The sequence below is a fragment of the Equus caballus genome, chromosome X, assembly GCF_041296265.1.
Source record: "Equus caballus isolate H_3958 breed thoroughbred chromosome X, TB-T2T, whole genome shotgun sequence".
Taxonomy (NCBI): domain Eukaryota; kingdom Metazoa; phylum Chordata; class Mammalia; order Perissodactyla; family Equidae; genus Equus; species Equus caballus.
The window spans coordinates 6775791-6797637 of record NC_091715.1 but is presented as its reverse complement, the minus strand read 5'-3'; the positions used below and the strand labels follow the sequence as shown (position 1 = coordinate 6797637).

Here is a 21847-nt window from a genome sequence, read left to right as displayed (position 1 = left end):
TGTGGGATGCCACCACAGCATGGCTTGACGAGTGGTGCTAGGTTTACGCCTGGGATCTGGGCCTGTGAACCTCAGACCGCTGAAGTGGAGCACATGAACTTAACCACTACTCCACCAGGCCAGCTCCTTCCTGCCTTTGATTTTTGACAGCATGTGTACAGAATATATTTGTCAACAGATTTGAGGAAGTGAAAAGCTTCAAAGAAAAGAAGTTTGCAGAATAGAGCAGGAGAGGAGAATATAAGCTTCAGATACACTCTAAAAATATATATATTTTATTTTAAATGAGTAGATGAATTTGACAATATGACGTGTATGTAGGAAATTTCTTCAAGAAAACTTTGCCAGCCATTCCAGACAGTACCCTTCCTTCAAACCTTTTCTTTTGAACATTTGCCCGCAGCCATGGGTTTCACTTGATTCCAGTGTTTTAGTGAACACATTTCACAGAAGAACATGGTGGCGCTTATTAGCGAGAGGATGGCAGTTGTGATCCCTAGTGGGAACATGTAGGTGAAGCGTTTCTTTCTTAGCATTTCTTTCTTAATAGGAAAGCTAGGTGGAAAGGTAAAGGTGGTTTTGCCATAAAAATCCATGGCGAAATTCCAGCTCACTGTAATCGTGGTACAACTAGAGCTGAGAAAAAGGAAGAAGGCAGAGGCATTGTAAGAAGACTGCAGGAAGTCTGGGTATGGGGCATGGATCCAGCCGATAAAAAGTGCGAGTGAGCTAAAAATCAGAGCTATTGATGTCATAAAATTCGCCAACAGTATCAGGTCCTGCCCATACCAGATTTCATCTGCAATGTGCCAGCTCCCATTCATCTTGCAATACATTGGCACCTCAACCATTGAGCCAGAGATGTTAAACGATTGAGAAAAGAAAACGTCCCAAAGTCCAATGAACACAACGGGAACAATGTTGCTGTCAAATTCCCACACGCGCCAGGATCTGCTGCTGGTTAGAATTATGCCAAGAGCCCAGGTCAAATAACTACAAAAGAGGCCCGTCAGTTTGAAGAACAATTTCTTCAATTCAGGTTGACTGAAGATGAGGCAGAGGTGTCACGAAGTCAAGCCAGGAACGCCAAAGAGAAAGAATAAACAGAACGAATGAGCCACAGTTTTGAAAGTGCTAAGTATTTACATCTCGTCCTTCTTGTCTAAAAGTTATATTTAAGTGTTCTATATAATATTGACCTTCAGTTAGTGTACTAAATATTTTGTGTAAGAATAAAAGAAGCCTAGAAATCCATAACCATGGTGGGAACATTAATTTGCAAGGCATTTTGGTGCACAATTTGACAATATCTTTCAAAAGTTGAAATGTTCATACTTCTCATCTAACAATTCCAATTCTAGGAATTAATACTAAGGTATTTATAAGCGTTTGCAAAAATAGAGAAATGTTAGTTACAGCACCATTTGTCATAGAGAAAAATTGGAAATAACCTAAATGTCTATTAATAGAGGAATGCTTAAATCAATTATGGTACATCCAGGATTATAGCAGACTGTTATACAGTCATTACCAAGAATGGCAATCCATATGCACTGTCTGAAGAAGTTTATGTATTTTACCCAAAAAACTCAAAATGAATAACAATACATATAGTATGACCATTTGTGTCAAAAGAAAAACAGATAGAATTTTCTTTATATATATACAAATAGATAATGTATATATACACAAATAGATATATATATACAAATAGATACAAATAGATAGAAAAAGACATACATTCTTAAAAAGTTTAGAAGGATGTCACAAAAGAGTAATTCTAGGGAGAGCAACTGACAGTAATAGAGTCTTTCATTCTTATTTATGTATTTTCCTATAATTTGTATAGTTTTTAATGAAAAACACACATACTTTTATAATTAAAAACAGAATGAACATGACCTTGACAATCTAGAATATATTACACACAACAAATCATGCCTATTTACTTTTTTTAGGGGGGCTGACCCAGTGGTGTAGTGGTTAAGTTTGTGCACTCTGCTTTAGTGGCCCGGGTTTGCGGGTTCGGATCCTGGGCATGGACCTACACACCGCTCATCAAGCCATGCTGTGGCAGCGTCCCACATACAAAACAGAGGAAGATCGGGACAGATGTTAGCTCAGGGACAATCTTCCTCAAGCAAAAAGAGGAAGATTGGCAACAGATGTTAGCTCAGGGCCAGTCTTCTTTGCCAAAAGAAAAGAAAAGAAAAGAATTTTTAAAAAGAACGAGTTCAGGGGTGCTATTTTTTACCTATCACTTGCTCAAAATTCCACCTTTAGATGTTGGCTTCTTTTGGGTGCAATGTAAAAATATCCTGATATATTTTGCATGAAGCAAATATCTTCTATGAGGCAAAATCTAGACTGTGGACCAATTTATTTGGATGTCTTTTTCAGTTCGAATCCTTGGCAGCAAGTGGCAGGGATTATCAGAAAATGGTATTCCTAGAGCTTCTCCCGCTGTTGAATAGCAGAAGGGAATGAGGCAGGGTCTGCTCGGAGTGGACTGGCATGTGGATAATATAAGCAACTGCCCATGCAGAAGAGTTTAGGGGCCTCCAAACTATAGCTCCTTGCTGAGAAGCCTGATATTCCCAACTCTGTGCCCACTGTCCCACAGTCTTCTGGAGAGTGTGCTTTCTAATTGCGTGAAGGCAGCGGTTCTCCTCCTCGGGAAGTTCCATTAGCAAGCTGGGTTCGGGGTTGACTGCCAATGTGATTAACTCTCTCTCCAGGAATAAGACTTCCTTGCCAATGGAGGTCTGAGGGAATGGACCACAGGACCAGTGAGTTTGATGGCGTGAGGGAATCACGAAGGAGAATGTTACCGTTGCAGGAAAATGTGCCAGTCTGGGGAAGTTTTGGTGTGCCTGTGTCTGAAACCAGTGGGGTGAGGATGTGTTTTTCTGAAGACCACATTTGGAAGACTCCATATACCTAATTTTAAAATTTTACCTATGGACCATGTAGAAGGACTCAAGGGTTCAGAAGATTGGAGAATGGCAAATATTCTTTGCAGCAGTAGGAAATGTTGATCAGGAAGGGGAAAAGGTCCAGTCAACGTTAAAAGACCCACAGAGAGATGAGCCACCTAGAATATAAGAGATATAGTTAGGTAGAGTTTGGGGCTCTGGGCACGGCCCACACATCCCTGCTTCTCACCAAATATTTCTCACACACGTATAATGACAGCCAAATGATAGATGTACAGTTCCGATCCTCATTTTATAGATGAGGGAACTGAGCACAGAGAGGCTAAGTAACTTACTCAAGGTCACATAGATATAAATGGCGAAGCCAGGCTGCAGAGCTCTTGCTGTGGATACAGTGCTTCCTGGCTCTCCCGATATTGGATGACATTCATTCACATCCACAGAGTATCAAAAAATAGACAAGTTCCATGTCAACTATAATAATGGCCATCAGAGGCCTTCTCTATGTCCTATAAAAAATGAAAGTGAATCTTGAAGGACAGCAGCATATGGGAAAATAGAAATACTCGCCTCTGAGTCTCCCTTATCCCAGTGTGACTAAAGGCCTTTTTTTTTTCTTTTTTTAAAGGAAGATTAGCCCTGAGCTAACATCTGCCACCAATCCTCCTCTTTTTGCTGAGGAAGACTGGCCATGAGCTAACATCTGCGCCTATCTTCCTCTACTTTATATGTGGGACGCCTGCCACAGCATGGTTTGCCAAGTGGCGCCATGTCCACACCAGGATCCGAACCGGTGAACCCCGGACTGCCGAAGCGGAACGTGCGCACTTAACCGCTGTGCTGCCGGGCTGGCCCTTAAAGGCCTTTTAAAAGCTGATACTTTTATCAAAAAAAATTACAACCATGGTTAAGGATGTGGAGAAGTTGGAATCATTGTGCATTGCTGGTGGGAATGTAAAATGGTGTGGCTGCTGTGGAAAATGGTACTGCAATTCCTCAAAAAATTAAACATAGATTTATCATATGGTGTAGCAATTCCACTTATATATACCCGAAAGAAGAGGAAGCAGGGATTTGAATAGATATCCCCACACTCATATTTATACCAGCATTATTCACAAGAGCTAAAAGGTGGTAACAACGCAAATGTCCATAGATGGATGAATAGATAGACAAAATGTGGTCTAGCCATGCAATGGAATATTATTCAGCCTCGTAAAGGAAGGAAAGTCTAACACACGCTACGATGTGGATGAAGCTTCAAGACATTACGCTAAGAGAAATAGGCCAGTCACAAAAGGATAAATACTGTGTGGTTCTACTTAGATGAGGTCCCTAGAGGAGTCAAACTCATAGGGACAGAAAGTAGAACAGCTGATGCCAGGGCCTGGGGGAGGGAGAGTTAGTGTTCACTGGGGACAGAGTTTTAGTCGAGGAAGGTGAAAAAGTTCTTGAGATGGATAGCCGTGATGTTTGCACAACACCGTGAATGTCCTTAATGCTGCTGAACTGTATGCTTAACAATGGCTAAAATGGAAAATTCCAGGTTATGTATATTTTACTACAATTAAAAGGTATCGCAGAAAAGCAGATACTTTATAAAGAACAAAGATGTGTTCGATTTATTGAAGGAATGACACCCTGTGGTTTGGTGACACCATCACTTCCATTTCTATGTCACTAGTTAGCCATATTATTTTCCCACACTCACGCTCAGACATGTCACTGTTTCTAGAGAGAGACATGACGGTGGAGATGACAGTACTCAGTGCTCTGAGTTATAATTCACATTCAGGTGATACTCAGATGGCCTCAGTTAAAAAAGCCAACAGCACAGAGGTTAGTCGAGATTGCTGAAATGCGATGATTGTCGTTCATATCAAAATAAAGACAGCCTGGGCTTACCTCTTTTGTACGACCATCCAGTGACATCTAACATCTTCCAGAGACGATGAGACGATTAAACATGACCCCTGTTAACCTAAATAAAGAGGTAAACCGAGGCAAGCTAAAAAAATGAATTTATTCGGGAATAGCAGATGAATTACAATTCTGGACAAGCGGGCCATGGTGAACCATGGCAAGTCTGAAGGGACAATGGAAGGTCAGCTTTTAGCAGATTTGAGGAGTAAATTGGGGAGGGCTGTTTTGAATCAGAGTTCACTGGAGAAGAACAAGCCTTTGAGGTTGCGGTGCTTTCTCATTGGCTGCAAGTGCCGGTTACTGCGTGCTTGCTGGAGCACAGTGCTCTTCCTTCCTTTTCGTAAAAGCAGATGAAATTCCCATGTGAAAAAACGTCCTCTCTTGTACCTGAGGAAAAGTAACATTCTTATCATCACAGATAAGAAGTTGAGACCCAGAGAATTTTAAATAAAGAATTCTATACACACAAAGTGAGACTATTTGTGGCGAGTATGGTGCAGTCTACACAGAAGCTGAAATAGAATAACGTACACCAGAAATTGACACAGTGTTATAAACCAATGTGGCCTCAATGAAAGTTAAACCAAAAAAAGAATTCTATACAAACAGACCTTGTTAAAATAATTCTTATCTTCTTTCTTCCTGCTGGTTATGCAGCTGCAACCAGGCATATGCGTGTGAGAGCTCTCCCTTCAGGGCTTCCTGACTCCACTTTATTTATTTATTTTATTTTATTTTATTTTTTTCCGAGGAAGATTAGCCCTGAGCTAACATCTGCCAATCCTCCTCTTTTTGCTGAGGAAGGCTGGCCCAGAGTTAACATCCGTGCCCATCTTCCTCTACTTTATACATGGGACGCCTACCACAGCACGGCTTTTGCCAAGCGGTGCCATGTCCGGACCCAGGACCCAAACCGGAGAACCCCGTGCTGCCAAGAAGCAGAAAGTGCACACTTATCCACTGTGCCACCGGGCTGGCCCCCCTGACTCCACTTTAAATGAGGTTTTCCTTTCTTTATTTTCATACCCCCAAGAAGTCTCAAGGCTCTCCTTAACGACGGCCAAAAAAAAAAAAACCCAACCATAGTGGTTTCCTTCAACAAATAAAAAAAGGCAGAAGGAGGACTTCTCAGAAGTACAAATAGTAGTAACTGCCAGGTTGTAAGGGAAATAAGTAAATCCAAACATTCTTATGTTTTGTGAAAATTAATAAACAGAAACCTCATTCAAAATTTAGTTGGGAGGAGGGAATGGGGAGCGCTCATGCCCTACCACCATGGCAGAGCCCAACAGAAGGAAGAAAGACGTCCTCTTCTTGACTGGCAAGACGCTCAGCCAATGAGAGACTGTCACAACTCAGCCAGTGAGAAGCCACGACATGCCCAACTTCAGTTCCTCCAATGGACTCTGTTTACAATAGCCCTTCCAACTTCATCTTCCCCTCTATAAAAGAGTTTTTCCTCCCCTTGTTGCTCGCAACTAGCATGTGACTTGCCATGGTTGCAGATCCTGAATTGCAATTCTTTGTTGATCCCGAATAAACCAATTTTCGCTAGAGAGATAACTGGCTGTCTATTTGTTTAAGGTCAATAGTTGCCATGACTACCAGGGCTGGTGGGTGAATTTTGAGAAGCGGGGCATGTGACAAGAGACAACATGAAGGATCAGAGTAGTCAAATACCTCTTGAAGAGTTGAGAAATCCTTCTAGAATAAAAATTTCTTTTTTGAGGTCCTAGGCCGAATAGTCACTGTAATTCATGAGAGTCTTAAGTAGGAAAACTGTAAGAATTCCCACAGTGGATTGAAAGATGTCCCACGATGGGAGTCAGGGTCAGGCCAACTGGAATGCGCCTTCCTTAAGTTTGCTTGAACAAGGACCCGTGGATAGATATTGACATAAGGCCCTCATATATGGCATTGTTCTGTTTTGTTTTGGTTGCAAAGGTTAATTCCATTCTTCCTCCTCTGCATTCTTCCTTAAATATGGTTGTCACCTGATTAGGCTTAAGGTTGTACATTTATACAGGTTTAATTTAATACTTAGAGTTTCAGTCCCTCATGTGGCAGTTGGGAGCCACCTGTCTCTCTGCCACGGGAGCACCGTGCTTCCTGGTGCTCAAGCCAACCTAGCACTTTCCCTAGGCCTGTCAGGAAGAGAAAGGTGAAAGGTTCATGACCCATGAAATGCTCAACTCACTGGGCATTATGACACTGTCACTTCCTGCTGTTTCCTCAGAGTCCGGGCTGGGACTGAGGAGCAGGCTGGGGAGGATGAATGAATTGCCAGCACTGACCTGTGCCGCCCTCCCTTGCTCTGGGAGTGCTGTCACCAGTGACTCCTTCCTTCCTGGTCTCAACAAGAAATGTCCTGGTACTTTTGGATTCTTGCCTCCTGCCTAAATGCCATATGGCATCCCTCTGGTTCCTGGTTACCTTGGGCGGAGCTCTATGGGGGAGAAAGAATGAGAGAAATGCCATCAGCCCTTACAGAACTCATTCTCTTTGCTTATTCCTGTAAAAAATATAGTGAGTCCCTTAAAGAATCTTTCCAAAAGGTCCTTCAGAAGGCCTTGAAACTCCTTTTTCCCTTTTCTGCTTTTATACTGCCCCCCCAAAACAGACTCTGCCATGGTGGTCCCCTTGCCTTTTACACCTAAAGTCTTTACAACCCATTAGCTTGCTCTCTGTTGAGATTCAAGGCAGAAGAGGGTCAAGGGACCACTTTCCACAGCCCAAGCCAATTCAGTCGCTTCCCCCTGTGACCACCAGGTGGCAGACGTGCAGCCCCCTGCATTGTCCCCATCTCACCTCTGTGAGAGCACCGGCTCAAGGAAGCCTTCCTCACAAGCATGTCTTCTAAAAGCGTCCACTTTCCAAGTAACCCTTGGTTGCAATCCAATCAAATTACACAAATCCTCTTTCAAAGCTCTGGTATGTAAGGTTGGCCTTACTTAGACCAACTACAGGGAAAGATTTCATTGGGGGAAATGTGATGTTTACCTAGGAATCATCTTACAAGCCATTCTTGTAGTTGCATGGAGAACACATGGGAATCTGTCCAAGGCCAGCCCTGAAGGTCTGAACGGGACTCAGACGGGCCATCCAACGCCTTTCAAAGACATGGGAAGGAAGCATTGAACCTTTAACTAAATGCAAAAGGCTGTGATTTCTTCCCAGTTCCCAAGGCTTGAGAGCTAAGGATATTATGCAATTATGGTCATGTGCCACATAACGACATTTCAGTCCACGATGGACCGCATATATGGCGGTGGTCCCATAATATTAGTAGCATTTAGCATAGATGTGTAGTAGGCTATACTATCTAGGATTGTGTAAGTACACTATGATGTTCGCACAACAACAAAATCACCTAACAACACATTTCTCAGAACGTGTCCTGGTCGTTAAATGATGCGTGACTGTAATGGTCAGCAAGGAAAGGAGATTTACTAAAGAATGCTATTAAAATGCTACAAAAATCTCCATCAGAAAAGAAGTATCTGTTGCCCACAAATCAGAATATAAAGCCCAAAGGTAAAGAGTCTGTTTAACATCCGAGCAGAGCATCGTGCCCACGTGGGTCCATAGGCAATGTTTTTGGAACACATATTTAAATAGCTGATAGCCCTATGTCACAGTGGGGAGACATTTTCAAACACTATGCTTTCAAAGACTTAAATAAATATTCTTTGAAAGGACATTCCATATTAGCCCTCTGGTTCTGTCCTGTGAACTCAATATGACCCTGAGTGGGTGGCTCTGAGATTGAAGTATGTCTAATTTTTAACCTATTAAGGCCTTATTTTTTCAGTCATTCATTTAGTTTTTTTTAATTGAAGTAACATTGGTTTATAATGTTATATAAATTTCAGGTGTACATCATTATATTTCAATTTCTGTGTAGACTACATCATGTTCACCACCCGAAGACTAATTACCATCTGTCACCATACACATGTGCCCTATCTCCCCTTTCTCCTCCTTTCCTCCCGCAGTCCCCTCTGGTAACCACCAATCTAATCTCCGTATCTATGTGTTTGTTGTTGCTGCTGTTTTTATTATTTTTGGGGGTCATAATAGTTTATAACATTGTGAAATTTCAGTTGTACATTATTTGTCAGTCACCATATACATGTTTCCCTTTATCCCTTATGCCCACTCTCCAACCCCCTTCCCCTCTGGTAACCACTAATCTGTTCTCTTTGTTCATGTGTTAGTTTATCTTCCACATATGACTGAAATCACACAGTGTTTGTCTTTCTCTGTCTGACTTATTTCACTTAGCATAATACCCTTAAGGTCCATCCACATTGTTGCAAATAGGATGATAATGTCTTTTTTATGGCTGAGTAGTATTCCATTGTGTGTATATATATATATATATATATATATACACCATATCTTCTTTATCCATTCATCAGTTGATGGGCACTTGGGTTGCTTCCATGTCTTGGCTATTGTGAATAATGCTGCAATGAACATGGGGGTGTATGAGTCTCTTTGAATCGTGGATTTCAAGTTCTTTGGATAGATATCCAGTAGTGGGATAGCTGGGTCATATGGTATTTCTATTTTTATTTTTTTGAGAAATCTTCATACTGTTTTCCACAGTGGCTGCACCAGTTTGCATTCCCACCAGCAGCGTAGGAGGGTTCCCTTTCCTCCACATCCTCTCCAACATATTTTATTTGTTGTCTTGGTAATTAAAGCCATTCTAACAGGTGTAAGGCGATATCTCATTGTAGTTTTGATTTGCATTTCCCTAATGATTAGCAATGTTGAATATCTTTTCATGTGCTTATTGGCCATCAGTATATCTTCTTTGGAAAAATGTCTGTTCATATCCTCTGCCCAATTCTTGATCGGGTTGTTTATTTTTTGTTGTTCAGTTGTGTGAGTTCTTTATATATTTTGGAGATTAACACTTTGTTGTATATATGATTTGAAAATGTTTTCTCCCAGTTGGTGGGTTGTCTTTTTGTTTTGTTCCCGGTTTCCTTTGCCTTGAAGAAGCTCTTTAGTCTGATGAAGTCCCATTTGTTCATTTTTTCTTTTGTTTCCCTTGTCCAAGTAGACATAATATTCAAAAAGATCCTTCTAAGACTGATGTCAAAGAGTGTACTGCCTGTCTTTTCTTCTAGAAGTTTTATGGTTTCACATCTTACCTTCGAGTTACCTTACCTTATGATTTTGAGTTAATTTTTGTGTATGGTGAACAATAATGATCTACTTTCATTCTTTTGCATGTTGCTGTCCAGTTTTCCCAACAGCATTTATTGAAGAGACTTTCCTTTCTCCATTGTATGTTCTTGGCTCCTTTGTCAGAGATTAGCTGTCTGAAGATATGCGGTTTTCTTCCTGGACTTTCAATTCTGTTCCATTGATCTGTGTGTCTGTTTTTGTGCCAGTACCAAGCTGTTTCGATTACTATAGCTTTGTAGTACATTTTGAAGTCAGGGATTGTAATGCCTCCAACTTTGTTCTTTTTTGCAAGGATTGCTTTAGCAATTCGGGGTCTTTGGTTGAGCCATATGAATTTTAGGATTCTTTGTTCTATTTCCGTGAAGAATGTTATCAGGATTCTGATTGAGATTGCATTGAATCTGTAGATTTATTTAGGTAGTATGGACATTTTAACTATGTTAATTCTTCCAATCCATGTGCATGGAATATCATTCCATTTCTTTATGCCATCATCAATTTCTTTTAATAATGTCTTATAGTTTTCATTGTATAGGTCTTTCACCTCCTTGGTTAAATTAATTCCTAGATATTTTATTCTTTTTGTTGAGATTGTAAATAGGATTGTATTCTTGAGTTCTCTTTCTGCTAGTTCATTATTACAGCATAGAAGTGCAACTGATTTTTGTAAGTTGATTTTGTATTCAAAATCATTGCTGCAACATTGCAGCCATGCAGCAGGCAACATTGTTGTAGTTGTTGATTATTTCTAGTAGTTTGCTGATGGAGTCTTTAGGGTTTTCTATATATAACATCATGTCATCTGCAAACAGTAAGAGTTTCACTTCTTCCTTGCTAATTTGGATACCTTTCATTTCCTTTTCTTGTCTAATTGCTCTGGCCAAAACCTCCAGTGCTATATTGAATAGGAGTGAGAGTGGGCACCCTTGTCTTGTTCTTGTTCTCAGAGGGATGACTTTCAGTTTTCCCCTGTTGAGTATGATGTTGGCTGTTGGTTTGTCACGTATGGCTTTAATACGTTGAAGTAGGGCCCGGACCCATGGCCGAGTGGTTTCGTTCACGTGCTCCGCTTCGGAGGCCCAGGGTTTCACTGGTTCAGATCTGGGTGTGGACCTAGCACTGCTCATCAGACCATGCTGAGGTGGTGTCTCACATGGCAGAACTAGAAGGACCTACAAGTAGAACATACAACTATGAACTGGGGCGCTTTGGGAAGAAGAAGAAGAAGAAAAAAGATTGGCAACCAATGTTAGCTCAGGGCCAATCTTAAAAAAGAATATGTTGAAGTACTTTCTTTCTATATCCATTTTATTGAGCATTTTTATCATAAACGGATGTTGGATCTTGTCAGACGCTTTCTCTGCATCTATTGAGAGCATCATGTGGTTTTTATTCCGCATTTTGTTAATGTGGTATATCACATTGTTTTATTTGCAGATGTTGAACCATCCCTGTGTCCCTGGTATAAATCCCACCTGATCATGGTATACGATCCTTTTAGTGTATTCCTGGATTCAGTTTGCCAATATTTTGTTGAGGAATTTTGCATCTATGTTCATGAGTTATATTACCCTGTAATTCTCCTTCTTTGTGTTGTCCTTGTCTGGTTTTGGGATCAGGGTGATGTTGGCCTCATAGAATGAGTTAGGAAGTATTCTGTCTTCTTCAATTTTTTGGAATAGTTTTAGAAGGCTAGGTATTAAATCTTCTTTGAATGTTTGGTAAAATTCTGCACAGAAGCCATCTGGTCCTGGACTTTTTTGGGGGGGAGGTTTTTTATTACTGTTTCATGCTCCCTACTTGTGATTGGTCTATTCAGATTCTCTATTTCTTCTTGATTCAGTTTTGGGAGGTTGTATGAGTCTAAGAATTTATCCATTTCTTGTAGATTGTCCAATCTGTGGGCATATAGTTTTTCCTAGTATTCTCTTAGAACCCTTTGTATTTCTGTGGTATCTGCTGTAATTTCTCCTCTTTCATTTCTAATTTTATTTGAGACTTCTCTCTTTTTTTCTTATTAAGTCTGGCTAAGGGTTTGTCACTTTTTTAATCTTCTCAAAGAATAAGCTCTTAGTTTCATTGATCCTTTCTTCTGTGTCTTTGTTTGTTTCAATTTCATTTATTTCTGCTCTAATTTTTATTATTTCCCTCCTTTTGCTGACTTGGGGCTTTGTTTGTTCTTCTTTTTCTAGTTCTGTTAGGTGTAGTTTAAGATTACTTATTTGAGATTTTTCTTGTTTGTTAAGGTGGCCCTGTATTGCTATGAATTTCACTCTTTGGACCGCTTTTGCTGCGAAACCATATGAGTTGATATGGTATATTTTCATTTTCATTTGTCTCCAGATATTTTTTTATTTCTCCTTTAATTTCTTCAATGATCCACTGGTTGTTCAGTAGCACGTTGTTTAGTCTCCACCTATTTGTCGCTTTCCCAGCTTTTTTCTTATAGTTGATTTATAGTTTCATAGCACTGTGTTCAGAAAAGATGTTTGACATGATTTCAATCTTCTTAAATTTATTGAGGCTTGCCTTGTTTCCCAACATATGGTCTATCTTTGAGAATATTCCATGTACACTTGAGAAGTAGTCTGCTGTTTTTGTTTTTTTTTTTTTTTGAGGAAGATTAGCCCTGAGCGAACTGCTGCCAGTCCTCCTCTTTTTGCTGAGCAAGACTGGCCCTGAGCTAGCATCCATGCCCATCTTCGTCTACTTTATACGTGGGACGCCTACCACAGCATGGCATGCCAAGCAGTGCCATGTCCGCACCCGAGATCTGAACCGGTGAACCCCAGTCTGCCAAAGCAGAACATGCAAACTTAACCACTGCGCCACTGGGCTGGCCCTATATTCTGCTGTTTTTGGATGGAGTGTTCTCTCTATATCTTAAGTACATATTAAGTGTATATTAAGTACATCTGGTCTAGTTTTTCATTAAATTCCACTATTTCCTTGTTGACTTTCTGTCTGGATGATCTATCCATTGATGTAAGTGGAGTATTGAGATCCCCTACTACTATTGTGTTGCTGTTAATTTCTCCTTTTAGGTCTGTTAATAGTTGCTTTATGTACTTTGGTGTTCCTGTGTTAGGTTCATATATATTTATAAGTGCTATGTCCTCTTGGTGGAGTGTGCCTTGTATCATTATATTCTGCCCCTCTTTCTCTCTAATTGCCTTTTTTATCTTGAGGTCTACTTTGTCTGATCTAAGTATGGCAACATCTGCTTTCCTTTGTTTGCCATTAGCTTGGACTGTCGTCTTCCATCCCTTCACTCTGAGAACTGTGTTTGTCTTTAGAACTGAGATGTATTTCCTGGAGGGCGGCATATTGTTGGGTCTTGTTTTTTAATCCATCCAGCTACTCTGTGTCTTTTGATTGGAGAATTCAATCCATTTGCATTTGATTATTGTTTTATTATTGATTATAGAGTGATTATTGATATATGAGGGCTTAACACTGCCACTTTATCTCTTTGTCTGGTTGTTCTGTATTTCCCTTGTTTCTTGTCCTGTGTATTTCTGACTGTCAGTTCATTTTGGTGTTTTTCTATGATGGTTTTCTCAGTTTTCTCTTTATTTATCATTTCTCTGTTCTGTTCTGTTTTTTTGTTTAGTGGTTACTGTGAGGTTTGTATAAAATATCTCATAGATGAGATATTCCATTCTCTGATAGCCTATTTCCTTAGTCTAAGCAAGTTCCATCCCTTTCCTCTTCCTTGTCTAAGTTATTTTTGTCACAATTTATTCCATTTTGTGTTGTGAGTTTGTGATTAAAATGAAGTGATTATAGTTATTCTTGATGCTTTCCTTATCTTTATCTTTAATGTTATATTTGTTTGCTAACCTCTTCTGATAGAGAGCTGCAATTTTCTGATTTTGTCTGTCTATTTATCTTCTTGCTCAAGGCTTTGTAAACACTTTCTTTTTTTTTCAGGTATGAGGGCCTTCTTGAGCATTTCTTATGTGTGTGTGTGGGGGGTCTTGTGGCGATGAACTCTCTCAGCTTTTGTTTATCTGGGAAAGTTTTTATTTCTCCATCATATCTGAAGGATAATTTTGCTGGATAGAATATATTTGGCTGAAAGTTTTTGTCTTTCAGAATTTTGAATATATCATTCCACTCTCTCCTATCCTGTAAGGTTTCTGCTGAGAAATCCACTGAAAGCCTGATAGGGGTTCCTTTGTAGATTATTTTCTTCTGCCTTGCTGCCCTTAATATTTTTTCTTTGTCATTTACTTTTCCCAGTTTTACTAATATATGCCTTTGAAAAGGTCTTATTACATTGATGTAATTAGAAGTTCTAGTAGCTTCATTTACATGTAATTCCAGCTCCTTCTCCAGGTTTGGGAAATTCTCAGCTATTATTTCTTTGATATATAAAGAAATCCTTCTCTTCTCCCTCTGGAATACCTATAATCCTAATGTTGCATTTCCTAATTGATATGGATATTTCTCAGAGAATTTCTTCATTTCTCTTCTTAGTTCTCTCTCCTCCTCCATCTGCAACATTTCTATGTTTCTGTCCTCTAAATTACTGATTCTATCCTCCATAATAGCACCTTTTTTCTAAGGACTCCAGATTTTTCTTTATCTAATTCATTATAGTTTTTCATCTCCAACATTTCTGATTTTTTTTTGTAGTTTCAATTTCTTTTGTGAAGAATTCCCTCTGTTCATTAATTTTATTCCTGAGATAATTAAACTGTCTTTCTGAGTTTTCTTGTAACTCATTTTCTTTATGATAACTATTTTGAATTCTCTGTCATTTAGATTGTAAATTTCTGTGACTTCAGGATTGATTTCTGTGTACTTGTCATTTTCCTTCTGGTCTGGGGTGTTAATGTACCTCTTCATGCTATTTTATGGGGTGGACTATTGCTGTCACATAGTGGTAGTATCCGGTCACAGATTCCACCTGCTACCACTGGGGTGGGGGTGGGGGGGCACAAGCTGTGTCTTCTGAGCTCTCTGCAACCCCTGGCAGTTGTGCCTGTCCGTTGGAAGCTGTGCTAACAGAGCCTGTCTGCATTTGCCTGCTGGCCACTGCTGTTTTACACATGTATGCACAGGTGTTCTGGTGAAGAACCCCTGTTCTGGCCAATCAGCCAAGCTGGTGCACTGGGGGGAGGGGGAAGGGGTGCTTTCTTTCACATGTGCAGTCTCATGGACCCCTCTCTGCACTCACTGTCTGCCTGCCTGAGCTGCTGAGCTTGGTGTGGATGCCCCTACGATTGCTTAGCTGCCTTGGTGTGCAGCGTTCCCACAGGCTGGGAGGCAACTTTGAGAGTAGAAGCATTCCCATGGAGGGCTGCCTTTTTCCCCTTCTCCTCTCAGTGTTGCATGCCAGGTGCCACACAAGGTTCCATGCCCTAGATCGCTGCTGCTCTGGAGGGAGAGGAGATCTCTTTAACTCCTTCCACTGCCTCCCTGGGGGATCCAGTACCCCCACCTTTAGGCATATGGCTGTATGGATCCCTCAGATGTCTACTGTGTTGTGTGAATGTCCTCTGTTGGTTTATGAATGTCATTTTCATTGTATCTTAGGGGAAAGAGACTAAGAGAAGAGCTCACTCCACCATGATGCTGACATCACTCACCTGCTGTTGTTTTTATCTTCTACTTATCAGTGAAGTCATATAGTATTTGTCTTTCTCCATCTGGCTTATTTCGCTTAGCATAATACCCTCAAGGTCCATCCATTTTGTTGCAAATGGAAAGATTTCTTCCTTTTTGTAGCTGAGTAGTATTCCACTGTATATATATATATATATATATATATATATATATATATATATATATGCACCACATCTTCTTTATCCATTTATCCATTGATGGGTACTCTGGGTTTCCAAGTCTTAGCCATTGTGAATAACGCTGCAATGAACATAGGGGTGCAAATATCTTTACACATTTGTGTTTTCATGTTCTTTGGATAAATACCCAGAAGAGGAATAGCTGGATCATATGGTAGTTCTATTCTTAATTTTTTGAGAAATCACCATACTCTTTTCCATAGTGGCTGCACCAGTTTACTTTCCTACCAGCAGTGTTATGAGGGTACCCTTTTCTCCACATCCTCTCCAACATTTGTTATTTCTTGTCGTTAATTATAGCCCTTCTGATGGGTGTGAGGTGATATCTCATTGTAGTTTTGATTTGCATTTCCCCAATGATTAGTGATGTTGAACACCTTTTCATATGCCTGTTGGCCGTCTGTATATCTTCTTTGGTAAAATGTCTGTTCAGATCCTCTGCCCATTTTTTAATTGGGTTGTTTGGTTTTGTTGTTGTTGATCATTCCTTTAGTTTTAATTGATGCCTTTTAAACATCTGAAGAGCTGTGAGCAGTCAAGCAGCACTAGTAGAGGGTGTGTGTCTTGTATATGTTTTATCTCCAAAGCTCTTGGTTGAATGTTTTGGTGGCACCTCTCATGTGAAAGACATCCAATTAATGTTTGGTGAAAGAAATAATCAGTGAGTGGATGAGCTGAATTTGTCGTCTCTCTCCTGAGTTGACCTTGCATGATTTGGGAGTATAATCAAATAAGGGTGTTGGGGGGCTTAGAAGTTACCCTGGGAGCTAGTTGGACCACCCATGAAGTTTGGGAGAAAAACACATTCCACAGTCCACAAAGGGCATACCTGTTGGGAGGCATTCTGGGAGCAGCTACCTAGATTTATATCAATAAGGCCTATGCTCCTAATGCAAATTTTCAAAAAATTATCTTAACTGTTGCATTAATAGTCACCAAGAGAAGAAACATTTACCACTCCCACACAACTATAAATGCTAAATGAAGAAAGTAAATATGGGTTGAAATCCTAAGAATGAGTTAGACTTACCATTCGCCCCAGCAATCCTACTCCAAGATATCTACCCAAGAGAAATGAAAACTTGCATGCACACATAAATTCAATGCAAATATGTACAGTATCTTTTCTCATCATTGCCCCATTCTGGAAACAACCCAATGCAAAGAAACTACCTTGAGCATTCCTCAAAACACAAAAGTAGACTTGAACAAAAGGGGAAAGACATACCATGTTCTTGCATAAGGAGACTCAACATTACAAATATGTAAATTAGCCCTAAGTTAACTGATAAATTTAGCATGATCCTAATAAAAATACTAACAGATTTTTTTTTCCCAGTCTGGAGTAAGACAAGTTAACCATAAAATCCATATTGAAAAATAAGCAGAAACAACTAAGAAAGTCCATATTATTTTAAAATGAGACTCTAAAATTTAAAACAGTATAGTGTTGGCATATTATTACATGAATACACTAAAGGAGTCAAATAGAATATCCACAAATGGACCCATTATCTATGGAAATTTAGTATATGAAAAAAAGATAGCATCTCAAACCAATGGAGGAAAAAAGTTTTTTTTTTTAATTAAGTGGTATTGGTACAAAAGGAGAGTCATTTGGAAAGGATAAATTTAGCCCTATGTCTCACACTGTACATCAGGATAAATTCCAAATGAATGCAGTAAAAATTAAACCATTCAAGTACTGGGAAAATATAAACCAATGCCTTTATAACACGGCAGTGAGAAAAATAAGCCTATATTATGACTCAAATACTAGAAGCAACAAAAGAAAGACTGATAAATTTGACAATATATAGACTTTACAGAAAACATTTGTATAACCAAAAAAATGCCATAAGAAAAGTTCAAACAAAGGCGACAAATTAAGAAAGGCATTTGTAAGGGAAAGCACAAAAGGCAAAGGGAAAAATATCCTTACCATATTAAGAGCTCCTAAAAATCAAGACTACCACCAACTTAAGAGAAGAATGGGCTATACATATGAGTCAGTTTGTGTAGGAATCTTGTGACATGGCCCCCAATGATCCCTATCTTCCTCATCTTCATTCCCTTCATCTCCGCCCCTTGAGGACCTCGTGACTTGCTTGTAATGAGTAGAAAATGTCAAAAGTGATGGGATGTGACTTTTATGATTAGGTTATTAAAAAACCCATGACTTCCATTTTGTGGGCATTCTCTCCCTTGCTGGCACTCACTCTTGCTCTCTCACATACTTGCTCTGCTGAAGCCAGCTGCAATGTTCTGAGAAGCTCTATGGAGGGGCCCATCTGGCCAGGAACTGAAGACTGTCTAATAGCTTGTGAGGAACTAGTGAATCCTACCAACAACAATGGAAGTGAGCACTGGAAATGGATCCTTCCCCACTGAGCCTTCTGATGAGACCACAGGCCTGGTTGGCTTTTTTTTTTGGTTTTTTTTTGGCTGAGGAAGATTTGCCCTGAACTAACGTCTATGCCAATCTTGCTCTCTTTTGCATGTGGGTCGCCACCACAGCATGGCTGCCACCAAGCGGTGTAGGTCTGCACCCAGGAACCAAACCCAGCTGCCAAAGCAGAGTGCACTGAACCCAACCACCAGTCCGGAGGGCTGGCCCCCTGGTTCGCATTTTGATTGCAGCTTTGTGAGAGACCATGAAGCAGAGGATCCAGCCATGGTGTGCCCAAACTACTTATCTACAGAAGCTGTGAGATCATAAATGTATGTTGCTTTAGGTCACTTAGTTTTGGGGTCATTTGCTACACAGCAGCAGATAACTGACATATCATTGAAGAAATGAAAAATAGCCTAAATATTTGGAAAAATGTTCAGTCTCACTAATAAAAGAAATATAAGTTAAAAATGACACCGATAAACTATCATAATCTTAATAAAAAGAAAAAAAAATGCCACCGAGAAGCTGCCTTCTTGGTGCAGTCAGCAGCACATCAGACTCATAAAAATGACAGTGAGATACCATTTCTCACCTATCATACTGAAGAAAAATTCAAAAGCTTTACAATGTGTTCTTTTGACAAGGCTGTGAGGAAGCAGACATTCTCACAGGCAGCTCATGGGAGAGCAAAATGGATCATGCCTATAGTAGAAGACTTAGCAATATATAATTTTAAACTGTAGAAGCATTGACCCTTTGCTCCAGCAGTCCTAGGAATCTATCTTGAAGGTACACTGGAAAAAATACAGAAAGATGTATGCACAAAGTTATAATACATATATACACACACACACGAAACTGGTCGAATAAACTAGGATACATCCACACAATGAAATACTATACAGACATAAAAACAGTGAGAAAGAGCTCTACACACTGAAATAGAGTGATCTGCAGGAATTTACTGTCAAGTGAAAAAAGCAAGGTGCCAAATACGATGAATACTATGATTGCATTTTGTAAGAGATGGAATAAATATGAACACATACTCTTATATTCACAAAAGAAAACACTGGAAAGTAAACCAAAAATTAAAAAGTTACCTAAGATGGGAGGGCATAGAATGGGGTAGGAACAGAAGTTTATTCAGATTGTTTCTGAATAAACCTGGTTAAATAACTTTCACTTTGAAATTATGTAAATATTTCACATATTAAAAAAATACAACTGTCAAAAACACAAAAATGATCCCTAAAAATAGAAAAGAAGATGAAATGAATCAACTTAACTGCTTACCAAGTTAGTGATATAACCATACAACCATCATTAGTGGTTAATGGTACAACCATCATTATGTCAAACAACTTTAGAAAGCAGCATTTTGACTATATATACCTATTACAATAAATTCTAGAGACAAACAGGGCTTAGAAGAAATCTTATTAAGTAGTTTTATGGCCAATAATGATATTAGTAATATTATTTTTAAAATTTTATATATCATAGAAGAAAGCAAAAGAATATGTTAATATTGTTGGGTTTTCAATCTGAGAGAAAGAAATGCAGTATAAAATTGCAGCCAAATAAAAATTCTGTGAGTTAAGGTTGAATTGAAAATAATTTCATAATATAATTTTTTCTTCTTAAAAATTAATATATCCTAGTTCTGTCCACTAAAATATCTAGATATAATGACAACCCAGTAGAATGACACCACCAGTTCCCAAATTGTGGTTTCTAAATACCATCTCCACGTCTAGGGCTCACCAAAGGAATGGCATGGCTGATTCAAAGTCTTGGGCCTGAAATGTACAAGGTGCACCTGGGACATCTTGTGGATGGACAAAAAAGAAAGCCTCAATGACTAACAGGGTGATGAAAATGTTCTGTAATTTTTAGGGTGATGAAAATGTCCTGTAATTAGATAGTGGTGATGGCTGCACAACTATGTGAATACACTAAAAAACAGTTGTACATGCTACGGGGTGAATTTCATGGTTTGTGACTTATGCTTCAATAAAAATGTTATAAAATATTATTTAAAATACTTTTAATAAAATAAAAGATACTATTAGGAACCATCATCACTACCACCATGCAGGCCAGGGGCCTATGACTGACTGTGAGTCATAGAAAGCACCTCTTAATTGGTGGGGACGGTCAGAGAATTAATCAGCTAGTGAAGAATTTCATTAAATGGTGCAACTCTGGATCCCAGGAGGAGGGATATGGCTGGTGCCAATGTACGCTGAGCACAATGTCACAATGCGGCTTTTCAATCGGCAAAACCTCACTGGTACATGATCCAAATCCCAGAGAACTGAAGAATTATGAAAAAGTGTGCTAAGATATAGAATGTAGCATAGCTGCAGAACATGAAAGGAAAATGCTGAAGGCAAAATGCAGATTCTCTCAAGCAAAATGAGCATGGAAAAAATAGTCAGGAACCCAATGCTTTTCTGAAAGTATTCCAGCATCATCCAAACAGGCATGAAGCAGAAAAGAACAACAGGCTCTGGGAAAAGACTTAGAGCCTTTTTCAAACATACTAAAGAAAATACTAAAGATGAGCCGGAACTGAGATGAAAACAATATCATGTTCTTCTTTTCACCGTCCATGAACTTCAGGAAAATGATGGCAAGCTCTCAGAAGCTTGAGAAACAAGCATGCAAACTGGTTCCAGGCCACGAACAAGCTAACGTGCTCCTGTTCTTGAGTTTATAAAGATGGCTCAATGGTCTCACTGCATTTAGAATTTGCTTGGCTCCTGAGACAGTGTTTCTGCAGTAAAATCCTTCTCTTCCAAATATTAATATGCTTTCTAGTCATGTTTCTTGAAAGAAAGGAAAATGACTTTAGTCATGATTCAATTTTATTAAAAATGCTTTTATTCTTAAACTTTAACCTTAAGAACCATCACTCAAAGCTGTTTAACAAAATAATTTTAAGCAGGATATGTCAGTACTCATTAATATTCTACTAAGTTTTTAACTGATAAAGTTAATTAAAAAATAAGCTGAAAATCATGAGAAGGGGGAGTTTCTAGAATGTCCATGAAATAATAAATCAATTTCTGGAAATTATCATTTATTTTGAAAAGGAGATTCATGAATAGGTTTCAAGAGAGTTGTGAACCTGTGCGAAGTTTTGTGTGTATGGGAATTATTCCACGGAGAATTTCTATGAGGTTAAGAACCACAGGTATAAAGGGTAGTTAGACATAGAGTAAATAACTATGCTTCCATTTCAACACCTCTCTAACATTTGATGAATGTAGTTGTTAATTCTGTTGTTGATATGTCCTTCTCTCTACCCTTTTATTCTCTAGAAAATCATTTTCATAGCATGAATTTTATTGATAAAGTGAAGAGTGGTTTGAGGTAAATAGTATGTTATGATTGTCTTGAATAAAGGTGTTTTTCTCATCTTAAAATAATACCAATAGAGATATGTCAAAGGACACATGTCCCTGTGGCTCCATTGCCAAGGATGGGACAATCTGATCATAAAAGGAATAACAAATGCAATTGAGTGAAACACTTTGAATACATAGAAACTCACAAGTTGCTGTTAAAAA

The 21847-nt window shown here is 39.1% G+C and overlaps 1 pseudogene; it reads left to right on the top strand.

Moving 5' to 3' along the window:
* The first annotated feature begins 456 nt into the window (after positions 1-456).
* On the top strand, positions 457-20969 carry LOC100052739 (THO complex subunit 7 homolog pseudogene; annotated as a pseudogene).
* Positions 20970-21847: the final 878 nt, after the last annotated feature.